Raw genomic sequence first — 11,370 nt, forward strand, 5'->3', positions numbered from 1 at the left:
GGCACAAAGAGCTGGAGAAACATCCAAGGCCTGTAGGTCCTCTTTTCAGACAATGTAGTGTTACTGTAAAGTAGACACATTTAGTGACTGACTATTTCAAACTATTACTTACTATGGCCAAAAGCAGATGGGCCAAATAAAGCACCTTCTGGTGCTTTGGAGGTGTAGCATTCAAATGACATCTGGAAGCTGCTCTGGGTCTGGTTAATGCTGCCTGAAGTTAGCTCAAAATGGAATGGAAAAAAGCTGCTTTTGCTGGCGGCCCATTCAGGACCATGGTACTAGCTGGCTTTAATACCGCAGCACCCGTTCACCACGGCCCCAAAGCAATCATAGCCTCTCTGCTTTGCCCCATGACACCTTTCACTCTAAATACCCCTGTTCAATAAGCTGTGATAATTGTTACAAGAAATATTCCTGACCTTCCTTTTTATTTAAATACAGCTCACTCTCTGTATTCATAGATTCTTTATCCATGGATAAGGAATCATATATATATTCCACAAAAGCAAAGCTTGATTTTGTCATTTTATGTCATTTTAAGGGACACCATTTTACTATACCATTGTATTTAATGGTATTTGAGCATCCACAGTTTTTGGTATCCATGGGGTCCTGGAACCAAACCCCAGTGGATATCAAAGGTCCACTGTACATACATTAACATATATATGTGTGTATGTGTCTCTGTGTTTGGGGGTATATATATACACACATACACACAATATATAAACCCTGTAACAATTTCCCCTCCCTTTCTCACCCTGCATCTCTTCCAACAGCTACTTCACCTACTCCACCAAACTGCCCTGTTCCATTGCCCCACTGTGGCTGCTGTCCCTCTGCTGCCTCACTCATCTAACCCCCTTCTAAGTCTGTTCCTCTTCTTTCTCCTGTCTCCCACTCTGAATGCTCTGCCAGGTTGTCCTCCCCCATGTCTCCCAGAAGACCTCTTGATGGTGCTGACAAGATGATGATGAGGAGCTGGCACTGGTGGGAAGCAGTGCAGCAACAAATGATGTTTTAAAATTCCTCAGACATTTTTAAAATCCAACCAGACAGAAATTTTAGCTCTGAAAAAGAATGGCAGAGAAAAGGAGAACATACAGTAACCATAAGTGTTAAAAAAAAATCCAGTGTGGTGTCTCTTTGTGTGTGTGTTTGTTTGTATGTAGGAGAGAAAGGGGCTACTGACATACTGCAGGATTAATGCAGTCTGACACCACGTTAGCTGCTATGTCTCAATGCTATGGAGTTCTGGGATTTGTAGTTTTCTGTCAGAGAGATATGGTGCCACAACGACCACAGATTTCTGGATTCCATAGGATGGAGCTGTGACAGTTAAATTGGTGTCAAGCGGCATTAATTTTGCAGTGCAGCAGCAGTCAGAGTGACAGAGAAAGAGGGAGGGAGAGGGAAAGGGAGAGGGAGAGAGAGAGAGAGAGAGAGAGAGAGCTGACCTTAGAATCATGTGTCTGTTCAGTTTCTAATTGGAGCTATTATGGGAAGAAGGAGCAACAGGCTCTGAAGCAGGGATCTCATAAGGTATTAGATTTCATCCTGAGTGTCCCTTTGGCAGTAAAAGGCAACACGTTTTGACTCTTCATTCTGAAAATACAAAAAAAAAAGTTTAAAATATAAGACATTGGAGATTACCGCATATCGTTCTCAGAACGTTCTGCACGTAACGTGATGAGAACGTTCCTGGAACGGATATTACCACATTGAGTAAACTGGAACGTGATCGGAACGTGATTGGAACGCATTTTACCGCACAGCACTTCCTTTTTCTTGAAACCGTTCTCAGAATGGTTTGCTCTATTACGTTTTGTGGGCTGTGTACTGATGATGTCGCCACTCAGTGGTTGGACGGCTCGGGAGAGGCACTGCTCCCAGGAAAGAGGAAAAAGGGAGGCTTGGAGCATGGAGCTCGCCTCTCCTTAGTCCCTCGGCTTACTGAAATCTCTCACCTCCCTTCCCCATAGGAATCAATCCAAAAACGGAGTTTAAAAGGAGCAGAGAGCCCTATGGGTCTTCATCTGGGGAGGCAGAGGTTGCCTGGCTATGAGGATGTCCTGCCACCTCTCTCTCTCCCCTCTTTCCCCATAGGAATCAATCCAAAACCGGAGTTTAAAATCTCTCCCAGATGCAGACCCAAAGGGCTCTTCTCTGCTCCTTTTAAACTCAGTTTTTGGATTGATTTCTATGGGGAAGGGAGGTGGGGGATTTCAGTAAGCCTAGGGACTCTGGCCGGGAGAGTGCTTCTCAGCCTCACTGAGAAGTCTTCCCTCCGAAGATTCCCTTGGGAGGGAAGGAAGGCAAGCGCCCCCCCCCCCAGCTTGTCTTCCCTCTGAAGGGAGTCCGAGGATTCTCTTGGGAGGGAAGGAAGGCAAGCCCCTGTAAAACGTTGGGGCTTCATATGCTGGCATATGTTTGAAGAAAATAGGATAAAACCTATGTAACTTGATGGGCCAAGGGCAGAGTCCCCTCCTTGGCAGCCTGGGCTTTAAGGGAGCTCCACGGAGGTCCCTTCAAGCGGAGGGAAAGGGAGGGGACTGGACCAAGGGCAGAGCCCCGGCAGCCATTGCAGCTCTTTAAACCGGTTAGAAAAGAAGAGTCCTCTGCTGTCATCCCATTTCCCCTTTTTGGCAGCTTGACACCCTTTTGCTCCTGCATGAAATGTGTGCCTTCAGGTTGTGAGCTTCCCTCCCCGCTTTAACTCTTGTCTGGTTCTTTGCTATGGAATTCTGGGAGTTGTTTGCTTGCTTTTGTGTGGTGCTCCAAACAGAGGAGCTTTTGTGGGTTCCCTCCTGGAGGGAAGGAGGAGAAGGTCCTGGGCATCCCTGCCTCCTGCATTGTGACAGCACAGGAGTCCCACTGGACATGACACTAGAGGCCCCCGCAGAAGCAGCCAGACCCTCTCCCTCTTGCTCTCTGCTCTGGTCTCCTCTTTCCCTCTCTCTTTCTCTCTGTTTCCCTGCTTTCCTCTTCTTTTCCTTGTCCCACCTTTCCTCCCTTTTTCCTTCCCTCCCTCCTTCTTCCCCCCCCCTCTCTCTCTCTCTCACACACACACACCTTCCCTCACTGCAGTCGCTGGCCTGCCTGCCTCCCTGCCTGTCATTCTTTCAGCCAATCAGGAGACGGAGGAATGAGAGAACGGATTTGAGAACGGATAAGATTACCGCACAGACCTCTGTTGGAACGTTCTCATCACGTTACAGCTCTCTGGGAACACATTCAATCCGTACCCTCCTGGAACACATGTAGAACACATTTAGAACGTTCTCAGAACCCGATTGGAACACATATGTGCAGTATTCTTAAATGTGTTCCGTTCTCATCACGTTCTGAGAATGTTCTCAGAACGCAGTGCGGTAATCTCCATTGACATATAACAAGTATTGATACCTAGTACTATTTTAACAATGAAGGAAAAGGCTTCTGGCAAGTGAAATGAGGGACAAGGCTTGCCTACACAATGATTAAAGGGATAAGATTGCTATCTCTGTACCTTCCAACTTTTCCAGTTTAGCAGGGATAGTCCCGATTAATCCTCCATCATCTCACTTTTTCAATTGTTTTCTCTCTCCTTATCCCACTACCTGCCTTTGTCCTCAGCTTAACTAATCACAGCAAACTGAGTTCAAAAGTTCAGTTAATGCAGCAGATAGAGAAGAGAGAGGAGAAGATGGTCAAAATCTTTGTTTACTCTGTAGACGTAGGCAAAAGCAAACACTGCAGGCTCTCCTAGCTAGTGTGCTCTTCCTCATTAACAATTTTTGCCATCTTGAACACACTGATTTTCCTTGGTCAACATGTCCTGGTTTTTATGTGTAAAATGTTGGAGGGTAAGTGTTCCTTATTTTAGCTATAGGCGATCCTACTTCTTCCTGCTGCTTGCTACAGAGAAGTGTCAATACCATTCTTTCTGACTTCGGTTAGGCAAATACTCCGAAATCAGTGCAGATATTTTTATCAGCTCAGCCAACTGTCAGCTAAATAAAGTACATTATATAATGTGATGTTAGAGCAGTGAAGGCAGCCAGCAGCTACATTGCTTCTAGAGTTCACAACAAACCAACAGAGAATAAAATACTGCTCTTGGTACCAAGATGAGATAACAAGAAAGACAAATTTAAGGCACTATGCCATAAATCATATTAGGTTGAAGTAATTTAGGAAAAAGCAACTGGAGATCAGAGGGGCAAATACAGCACCCAAGGATTTTCTAACTGTTGTCAAGTATAACACTTAATCTTAGTAATGTCCGCCCAGCTACACCCACATATATGCACACCACTAGCACCACACACTTAGGACTGAATAAAAATAGCCATATTTAGCAAGGCTGGTGTATTTACAAGTAAATCTATGTAGGCAACTTGACTCCCTTCCCTTGTCTCCTTTGCAAGTTGCTTCCTTCACCGTGATGGTGATGATGATTTCTTTAAGAGTTTTCCCTAGGGCAACAGGCAATGGAAGCAGAACATCTCTTCATAATTGGGCACTGGAAGCCATGTTTCCCACATCCTTCTTTTCTTACTATATAGACCAGCATGCTGTTAATCCCACCTAGAATAGATTTATTGAAGATTTTCATACCTGGCTCAAATGTTGCTGAAAGGTTCCTTGAACGTTCTTAAAAGGATCAGGAAGATGGTGTGTCTGAAAGCCAGGAGTGCTTCCCCAATCACCATGGAAACATAGCTTCCTCTTAGCATGCCTGAATTGTTCCAGGGGACTGGGTTTTCTATGGACGCAACTTTTGAGTTTCTTAGAAGCAAATATTCAGGTATCTAAATGAGACTCCCTGGGAGATTTGGATCCCCCCCCCATTTGTAGTGAACCAGAATGTGGACTCTGGCGGGTTATAGACCGCCCATTTGGGGCGGTCTGGACACGCCCCTTTCCCCAGAGTATCGGAGCTTCAGCGGCTACACCAGCAGCTGCTGAGGCCCCGATCCGCCGCTATTCAGGCTGTGGGGATGCGGCAAAACGCCGCTTCCCCGCAACCTGAAAAGGGGTGTCCTGGGGCTTCAAGCCCCAAGGACACCCCGCAGCGGCGGGGAGGGGGAGAAAGGGTCCGCTTGGCCCCTTTCTCCCTTGCTTCGCTGGGCGCAGCTCTCTGGAGGCTGCGCCCAGCGAAACGAAGCAGCGCCGCAGACCAGGAAGGAGCTCCGAAACGGAGCTCCTTCCTGGTCCGTGGAAAGGGCGCCCTAGGCGCCCTGCTGCGGATTGAGGACGTCACATCCGCGCCACCCCGTCTAGAGGCGGCGCGGCCGTGACGTCCTCACGGCGGAAGACATGTGGAAGGGCCGCCGCCGTTTAGTGCATGACGGGCACGCACTAGGGTTAGGGCGGTGCGGAAGCACCGCCCTTTTATAACCCTAGTGCATGCTCGTCACGCACTAAAATGCCGATAAGTAACCGGCCTCAGTATTTATTGCACAATTAACATTGAAGGTGATGAGTGTTGATATACAAGTAGTAGTATTATTGAAATAAGGGAAATTTAGTTCCAAGGATTCATGGAAGCAATGGAATAATAATTAAAAATTGGGTATCAAAGTATACCCGTGTTGCAAGAAAAAAAAGAGGGGTTCAAGATTCCACATTCTAGATCTCTTTTGCTAATTCCAAATGTGTCTCCTTTGCAGTGAAAAAACTGCAGCCCAAATAACTACAATGCCATCATGTTAGCCCTACATGGAAAAAGTAGATATAAAAAGTAGGTTGAAGGATAGCACAGCTATATTCCTTAGTTTTTGGAGCTGGATTGGAGAGGAAGACAACAGACAAGCATGTTAGTTCAATATGACCTTCTGTACTGAGTGCCTCAATCCTATGGAATAGTGTGATTGAACTAGCAGAAAAATACTAAGACACAAATTACTCAGTTTTGAGAATACTGCTTCCCAGCAGCATTGCCTGCCAGAGGCAAAGACCTGATTAGCATTCCCTTTGGAGGACTAGTTAAATGCTGAGGTTGATTTTTTGGCTCTCCCAAATCAGAAAGATAAATTCCAGTAGTGAAATATCTGCAATATCATTTTGTGGTGAAGAGATCTCCACTGGTATGACAGAACAAGCCCTGCAGTCTTTTACCCTGCAGCCTAAAAGTGCTTAAAAACAGAGATAAACGCTATGTGATTTCCATTATGTGCTGGCTTTATACAGGTTAAATATAGTGAAGAAAAAGTGCTTGTGTAGATCCATGTTCTTCAACAATAGTTTAAAGGCTTTTCCCAGATAAAGCATTCATTGCAGCCTTCAAATGTTCCCCATATAATCCATTATGCTACTCAGAGATATGCTCACCAGAATTCAAAGTCAAAAAAGACTCTGCAATATAGTTTGAACCTTAGGAACAGCAGTTTGTAACATACACAGCTTCTTGTATTTAATTTTTGAAGAATATTAAAGTACTCTGATGCTCACCTCTTCTAGGATGCTTGCCACACAGAGGATAGTATCAAGAACAAGGCAGTCCTATCCTTGAAGTCAGAATGGTCTGAGTTGGAGTGCCAAGGGCCAGCTCCATCATTAGGCAGATTGAGGCAGCTATGTTTGGACATCAGAAAAGGCAGTACATGGTTTGTTATTTTATTTCACATTAGAATTTGGCTCCCAGAGATAGTCATTTGTGAAATTTCCTCGGCTGCCAAAATAAATTGCCCTTTGGATGCTATTCACCTTAGGTTGAAGGGAGAAGTGTTTGTAGGTTTACTTCAGGAAACAAAATGTTTTGAATTGCCTCCTAGAGTTTCCAGTGTAATCAACCCCCCTTTGAGTTTCTACCTGCAAGGCAAAAGTGAGAAAGGAGTGGTTTGCCACCCTTGAATATTTTTTCCCCTTTTGCCTGGCATGGAGTATTATTCTGTATGCTAGCATGAAGATTCCCCATGTTGGAGGTGTGATTGGGTTGAAAGGATTGTTTTTACTCTACCCATGTCATACTCTTGATCCATCACTCCTTCACTGTCCTGTGCCTTTAGATGTATAAGGACTGCTGACCTTATAATAGACCTATTTTATTTCAGCATCCAGAGCTCTATAGGCTGAGGACGTTTATTTGTTGGATGGATGCAATCTGTAATTCCTAGGGGATTTGCAACATCAGGGGAGGGCCATGTTGGCTGCACTGATGAGGAAAATGCACTAAGCAGATGCTTGTCCCTTGTCCATGGCATAAAGTTTGTGGTGGCGCAGTGGTTAAATGCCTGTACTGCAGCCATTCACTCAAAACCACAAGGTTGCGAGTTCAAGACCAGCAAAAGGGCCCAAGCTCGACTCAGGCTTGCATCCTTCTGAGGTCGCTAAAATGAGTACCCGGACTGTTGGGGACAAATTAGCTTACTTGCTAATTAGCTTACTTGCTGTTCACCGCTATGATCTTTGGAATAGCAGTATATAAATAAAACAAATTATTATTAATTATTATTATTTGGGGGGGGGTTGCCCTCAGTTTGCCTTCCTGTAAATGGTCTGACATGGAGTAACCATGATGTTAGATTGCCCTTGGGGACAAGTATTAAACCCAAAGGAAGGTGGATAGGATGGTCACAGGTTGACACCTGTCCTCAGCTGGAGCCACATCAGATTGCTCCCTGCCCTATTGCTTATTTTTATGTTCAGTTCATTAAATAGCCTCTGAAATTTACTCCTGTTACAACATCAGCATCACCTGGTCCAATTATGCATGTATTTCTTTTTGTTTTGTATCTGAAATGCCAGTTACTCATGCCACATGACAGTCAAATATTTAAGATTATATTTGCTGGCAAAACTAGAAATATAAGCCTGCTCTGGAACAAATTGTACTTTTAGAAAAAGATTTAAATCATAGCCTGGTTTAGTTTTGTGTATATGTCTGAGGCTTCATTCTTCTAAAGAGGTGGACTGGAATCTGTGAAAGCTTATGCCGCAATAAATCAGTTGTATAGGTGCAACAGAATTTCTTCCTTCTTTTTATACTGAAACATACTAACAGTGCCATATTCTTGAGACTGCTTACCAGCTTCTTTGTGTGGCAATACAGGACTAGGACATTCTAGTCATAAGGCATTCCATTCTGCCCATCTACCTTGGGGTCAGTAAGACCAAAGTTAAGTGTGCATAGAGGGTAACTTGTAAGCAAGCATAGTTGTGAATGTCTTCCAGGAACTTCTAAGTTTTCACTTTGCCAACACTCTCTTGAGTTATTCTGCTCTGCTGACAATGAAATAACTTCACGAAATAACTTTAGCTAAACTTTGAGAATCACATGTATAATGGATATTTATACTGTTGCAGTCATTGTAATATCACTGTCACCACAGAGTACATAGGAAGATAGCCTCTTATTTGAGCATGTTCTGTAGAATATGCTAACAAATAAGGTTTTGTTTTGTTTTTAAAAAATAATATAATACAGTAAAGGTGTGATTATGTATGAAAATGGTTGATTGTTACATTTTTTAAGATCCTGAAAAAGGCTTTGTAGATTAGGCTTAAATGTGGTGAGCTGTTTAGAAACAAATACTCTGTACAGTTTCTGGCACCTTGAGATCTTGTTTCTCTTTTTCTGTTGTTTGTTAAGCTTAAGCCAACATGAGGCAGCTTTAACTCAGGTTTTAAACAAGCACATTTTAAAAAAAGGATTTCAGCATATTTTGATCTTCAAAAATCAAAGTTGATATTTGCTCATAGTTGGCATTAAAAGATACTCACTCCTACATTGAATGAGCAAACATTTTCTTATGAAGTCATGTGAAAAAAAATCATATCTTGTGGGATGAACAGAATAACTATTCTAGTAAATTAATCATATATGTCTTCAATATGTGGGTGGGTAGTGGAACCTTTTAAAACAATATTTGAAGGCTTTCCTTACTCTTTATTCTAGTGTTCATAACCTGGCTTAAAAATCATTCAGTGTTGAGGGAAAATTCACAGTCATCATCACCAACAAAACAAAAAAGATTTTTTTCCCCCAACAACAAGAAAACTTGAAGATACGGGCCTATATTCACTTACATTATATGGAGTGCCACTAAATTCGGGAGGGGGGTACTTCTTTATAGAGAAACATGAGGTTGTAGTGGCTGGAATCCTGTTGGTGACATGTAGAGACATAAGTGTGACTTACAACAGACATGTCTCTTTTTTGGATCAACCAAAAGGTACTATTATTTAGCCTTTTTGCAATGTCCAAATCTTCCTCATCCACACCATGCCTTGGATAGGGCTGCTGCTTCTGGTGCATACTGGTGGGGAGGAAAGGAAGGAGGGAGGAAGGTAATTCAGATGATGTAGCTGTGAAGGGAACCAATGGAAGAGATGACTCCATCTGTGAATGTACTACCATTTCCTTCCCCACTTAGCTGAGCCAAGTCCATTCTTCATTGTCTGACTTATCTCTCTACTCCTCCTTCTCACCAAGAGTTAGCAAAAGCCAAAGCTACTTTTGGGGCTGTACAGCTGCATGGGGAGTTGGTTTGGGATGGGCTACAAAAGACTACAGAATATACCAAAAAAGGAGACATAGATGGGAGAGTGGACATGGAATTGCTCAGGTGCAACATTAACTTGTCCTGCTAGATGTAGGATCTCAAACAGAAGGCTAGAACCTTATATCCCAGCTGAGGAGGGGGTCATGTGGCATTCCAGATATTGCTGGATTGCAACCCCCAGAATTCCTTACCAGTCACTGTGATGGACAGGGCTCCTATGACTTGCAATCTGACATTTAGAAAAAACACCAGTATTCCCACTCCTATTATATATAAAACAGTGTCATTGAATGGAATGGCATTTACTTAGTTGACACACTTACAAAACATTGTAAGGAAATCTATTATGGTTCACCTAGAGTTTTTTCTTCCCTCCTCCTAAAAGTGTCAGAATTGTATTGCTGTGTGCTTTAAATCCTGTCTTACTGAATTCCACAAATTCGTGTCAGTTTCTTTATTTCTTTGCCATTACAAAGTGGAAGTATTATGCATCAAAAATGTGAAATGCCACCCCTTCCACAGCTGCCACTGCATTTGCCTTTGGTCCATTGCCTTTTGGGAAGCTGTCTTGAATCCAATGCCAAAAAAGGTGGAAAATAAATAAATAAACAAATAAATATGTGCACACATCAGGTAGCTAAGCATTTTTAACTGTTATGTTTTGTGAAATGTTTATAAACCACACACATATTTCCTAAACACATGTCTTCCATTCATTCTGGATCATAGATTGAAATAGAATCATAGAGTTTGAAGAGACCACAAAGGCCATCCAGCCCAACCTCCTGAAAGTGCTACGTATCAAAAACCCATCTTGGGAATCAAAAACCCAAGATTCCTGAAAACTTATTTTGCTTGCTTATTTTATTTTATTTTATTGTATAATGTAAAGTGGTCTTTTTAATTTTAAAAGAAGGATTACATGTCATTTATGCACTTAGGGAATGCTTAAGTGCACTGATAAGCAGTATAGAAATGTACTTGCTATTGCTATAGTACCTGCTATTTAATTTTTTTTTAAAAGCAAAGACAGTTAGTTTAGCTTTCCACCTGCTTTCATCTTATTCGTTGTTTAAACATCCTTCCTTCAAAGCAGTTATGAGTCACTTTATTTGGCCAGTGCGGACTACGCTATGTCCTCCACTGTGACTCTATGGCCAACTTTCACCAGAGGTTGCACTGGAGATTCTTACAGAGAACCCTTCTCTGGGCATTTGTGGGTCCTCCAGCACAATGTTATAAATCAAATTCCAGTGGATATTTGCCAAAGAGTTGTGCTAGAGGACCTAGAGATTCCTACAGAGGTGTCGTATCAGGTAAACTAAATAGTAGGTTTTTTTATTTGTACTTTTCACACTTTCACAGGGGTTCTGCATCCCTAAACCCAGCAAATGTGTAGGGGAGGCACTGTATTTATTTTTTGTTTAATGTTTGTAAAATGATATTTTAATTTAATCTTGTTTTAAACTTTGAAACTGCCTTGAATCCCATGCCAGAAAAAAGGAGGTATAAATGCAATGGATAAAGTAATAAATAAACAATGGCAATAGTGGTTTGGTGACATGACAATCCTATCTTCTTTTTTGACCATATTTATTGAGGGATTTTTTTTGCCACTGTTGGACTAGGTTGAGGCTGACAGGGTGTGACTTGCCCATGCTCACCCAGTGGGCTTCCATGGCCAATTGGAATTTGGACCTGGTGTCCCAGAGACCTAGTCCAACAGACAAGCCACTACACAGTGCTGGCTCTCATGAAGGACATTGTGCTGTGATGTAAAATTGCTTTGAGCTTCATTACAGGATAAAGTCCATGGAGAGAAGGGAAATTAATAATAATAATAATAATAATAATAATAATAATAATAATAATAATAATA

General features: G+C 42.5%; 1 long non-coding RNA gene across 1 annotated transcript in view; it reads right to left on the bottom strand.

The window, feature by feature from the left end:
- LOC121926683 overlaps positions 1 to 11,370 on the bottom strand; it is a 60,052-nt gene that overhangs the window by 17,839 nt on the left and 30,843 nt on the right. The window contains exon 3 of the long non-coding RNA XR_006103057.1: positions 1,461 to 1,608. This is a non-coding gene — a long non-coding RNA (uncharacterized LOC121926683). The remainder of the gene's footprint in view (positions 1 to 1,460; positions 1,609 to 11,370) is intronic.

The sequence above is a fragment of the Sceloporus undulatus genome, chromosome 3 (genome assembly GCF_019175285.1).
Source record: "Sceloporus undulatus isolate JIND9_A2432 ecotype Alabama chromosome 3, SceUnd_v1.1, whole genome shotgun sequence".
Taxonomy (NCBI): Eukaryota; Metazoa; Chordata; class Lepidosauria; order Squamata; family Phrynosomatidae; genus Sceloporus; species Sceloporus undulatus.